This window comes from Photinus pyralis, unplaced genomic scaffold, assembly GCF_008802855.1.
Source record: "Photinus pyralis isolate 1611_PpyrPB1 unplaced genomic scaffold, Ppyr1.3 Ppyr1.4_LG5, whole genome shotgun sequence".
Lineage (NCBI taxonomy): Eukaryota > Metazoa > Arthropoda > Insecta > Coleoptera > Lampyridae > Photinus > Photinus pyralis.
In genome coordinates this window covers 31,328,522-31,332,514 of record NW_022170596.1, presented here as the reverse complement: position 1 = coordinate 31,332,514, position 3,993 = coordinate 31,328,522, and positions in this window count along the sequence as shown.

Below are 3,993 nucleotides of genomic sequence, written 5' to 3'. Positions count from 1 at the left end.
ACAGTCCCAACTACTCCTACCTACCTTAGCCAGTTCTCCACTATTCTCTGAAATTTTTCTCGAACTAGTTCGTTCACAAGGATTTCTTCCTTGAAATCGTCTTGGGCTTATAATGACATTAACGTTTACTGCTAAACTATACAGTGAATTTTTTTCAAATACGAACATAGGAGTTTGCATGCAATGTAATTTCCCTATTTTCGATTTAAAAAAAAAACACATCAATCTATTGAGTAGTTCAAATGAGTAGTAGGTACAATTGACAGCTGTCACATTTTTAAAAATACCGCCGTCCAATTTAATTACGAAATCGGTTAGGTTATTGCTTAGAATGTCAAGAAGGACACTTCGGACATTTATTGTAATTGTTTTCGGTATTTATTTTCTTATTTTCTTCATTTATGTATTGAATAGATCAAATTAGTAGAATACCAGGTGCACAAGACCTACAAATAATTGAAGGTTGGTTCACAATGAGTTGTGGTGTCAGTGCGTGGCCTGTAAGTTCAAGTTATCGTAAGTTTAAGAAAAATGTATCCTAAAGTTGCTATGGCCTCACATGGCTTCTTTAAAAAAATCTTACCGAGTGCTCTTCATCATAAAGACTATAGAGTTGCTGTTCATAGGCACACAAGTTGCGCGATTTGGGAATGTGAACCGCGCACACCTCATAGATTGATGTGTTTTTTTTTTAATCGAACATAGGGAAATTACATTGCATGCAAACTCCTATGTTCGCATTTAAAAAAAACTCACTGTATATCCATAGCACACAGTGCAGTAATTTTTGATGTCCAAAAGTAAGTTTTATTCACTTTTCATCTTGAATATAGCTTTACCGACGTAGAAGTTCGGATTTTATAATTGGATACTTCATAGAGTCGCTGTTCTATTAGCGAACAGTATCATATCCACCGTCCATTAAGGTCAAATGCTATTATCGTAAGAAAATCAACTCAAAGCACTTATTGTTTTCAGGAAGTCAAATATAAAATTACCTCCAAACATTTTCTGGCTAAATGTCCCAAGACCGCAGTTCGATTATGCATATACAGCGTATGCTTTAATATGATAAATTAAGGCAGTTTTGGGCAACAATAGAAAGATAAATTGGAATGGGAAATGTAGGTTGATTCACTCGTAGGTACGTGTTTGAGATTAGAGGCAGATCGGGATTAGACATTCAATAAACACAAACAGCCACCGAATTCGTATACAAATTTGCTAACATTGTACGGATGTTCACGTACGAGATATTTTGAAACGATGTACTTGTGCAGTACGGTTTGTTTGTATATTTGCTCCGTTACAGAAATATGAAGTTAACATACATAAGCAGCGCACCCGTGTGGCAGAAAACGGAGTTTGTTTCCGATGTGCTTTCTCCCCGATCTACCACTCATTTTTGTGTATCCGTTGCAATTGGCGTCGATCTAATTTTAAATAAAGCTTATTTCCTAGAGCCAGTCAATTTCGAAAGATATACACGAGCCCTTTGATTCTCTAGCTTTCCGCTTTACCAACACTGTTTAGCAACAGGTTTAGCAACAAGCGGAACCGTTAGGGTTAACCCTTTGATTATTTTTGTAATGAAGTTCTTGTTAGGGCACAGAACCTCTCTTCCCATGCAAATAATACGCTTTGAACACTGAACAGTCTCGTTTTTCTCACTATTCTCAGTTCCGAAGAAACACCCATGCTTTTCTGTAAATTTGGTTGCCCATATGTTCCGGTAAGAGGTTATGAATCAAGGTACGATAGTCATCTTTACAACAGGTAAAGTTTAGGTATACAAGGACGCGTTCACGCTCTCTTATTTTAGGGTTGGGGTTGTGTAACACGAAGTCAAATAAAGCCGGCTAGGATTATCCTCGCTTACGCCCTTAAAAGGACCCTGCTGATCGGTTCAAACAAGCCCGTATGAAGAGCAAGCTGAATCTTACCGCATTCACAGAGGACAATAATAATAATTCTAATAAATCGGCTTTTGGAAAAAGAGGAAAAACATGGATAGAGGCAAAAACGCTGTCTAGGAACAAGACTGTTATTTTAATTATACAGGGTGGTCCAACGAAAACAAAACAGACTGAATAACTCGTAAGGAAATAGTTTTTGAAACAAACGCAAAAGCACGTCGATTTTTGTTGGAAGGCATCTTTTACTTCAAATTTTACACCCCTCTTGTCAATCCCCTAACTTGGGTTGCCACCCCCTCAATAATTTTTAATTGAACGTTGGAACGTGCACCAAATCACTGGAAAGGTGTTTATTTTTCAAATTTGAGCGATCACAAGCAATTCAAATGGATATGCAAGCGTTTACGTGAATGAAACAAGATTACAAACAAATATTAGCTACACAAAACATCCCTGTAGAACATAAATCATTACAAATCAACATAATAAAACTGGCTAAAGCTATCCCTGTTATGAACAACTGATGAATTATCTACAAGTCAGATGCTAATTTTTTGGAATGGGTTTCTTTTAGCTAGGTTTTTAAGTACTGATGGCACGATTTTATTTCAGTGAACCAGACATATTTATGTGACATATTTTATTGTATTTATCTAAGCCCTACCCCCATTTGACGCAGACGCCACCCTTTACTATTAGATGGGGTTAGAGAAGCCGCGGCTTTTGAAGTAGTTAGGGTTGATTTTGTAGGACCGTTGTTTATTAAAGATGGGAGGAAAGCATGGGTTTGCTTGTTTCTTTGCGCTATTTATCGCGGGGTACATTTGGAGCTGTGTACGTACGCCCACCCGTTTATCCTCCAACAGCGAGTTGGTGGGGAGGTTTCTGGGAGCGCATGGTGAGGACTTTGGGTCACTGCTGTTGCCTTCTTATGAGGAATTAATTATCGTGTTATGCGATTGTGAAGTCGTGATAAACTCACGTTCCATCATTTATACCTATGTCAAATGACCCTAGTGAATTGATCCCTTATACACCCATGATGTTTTTGAGAAAACAACAGGAAGTTGGTACGCCAGACTGTGAAGCAGCAGGCAGTTTTGTCTAAAATACACTCAGGTTCAGTTATTTTTTACCTAATTACATACGATATAAGTTTTGAGAGGTGATGCAAGAAACAAATACTTCAATCAAATATCCAGTCTGGTTAGTGGTAGTCTCGAACTGGATTTACATTGAAAATTATCAATTTAATTTTAAACATTGCAAATTTTGGGTAAAACCAAGGGTAAAACATATAGTTTCGATAAATTGGAAATCTTGGAGAAAGTGCTACTCTTATTATTAATAAACCTCTACATTTCAGGGCGAATTTTGAGTGGTAGGTAATTTTTCCCTTTAGGCATTCTAATGCCTTACAGTAAAGCCGCAACCATCAAAGTACGAGTATGATGCAGCTTTGGCTACTATTAAAATTCCCTTTGCTAAAGTAGTTTGATATATCCATCTCTATCCGGACCCCTCACGTCCTAGAAACTATTGTAGTTACTTAACGACATCAGAAAGACCCAATAAACCTCAATTTTCAAGATACTCTCCAAGATTTCAAATTGAAAGGATGTAAACCGACCAAAAGAACCGAACAGTGCAAAGTTTTCCGCTCGCATTAAATGAGAACGGGCGGTCGTATAAACATTTCCATTACGTCTAATGTAAAGAGACCAGTTTTTACGCTTTACCATATCATATAACTTACTTGCGTCATTATTAAAATATCAAACCAAATTTTCGAAATTTCTCCGACGATCCTTTATTACCCGCTTCAAAATACACAAAGGACTTCCATTCATGATATTTGTACGAAAATTAAATTTTGCTTCTTGTTTGGTTTCGTTGATATCATCGATTTCTGGGGGAATTACGTCGACCGTGCAGAATTTCGTTTCTCATTTTGCAATGAAAACAGCCTCCGGTTTCGACGCCTCACCCTAACACTTATTATATAAGTAATGCTAAAATATAAATCTGAATAAATTACTTTCTTTCCTCGACGGAGAGTAATCCCTTTTGATTTGAC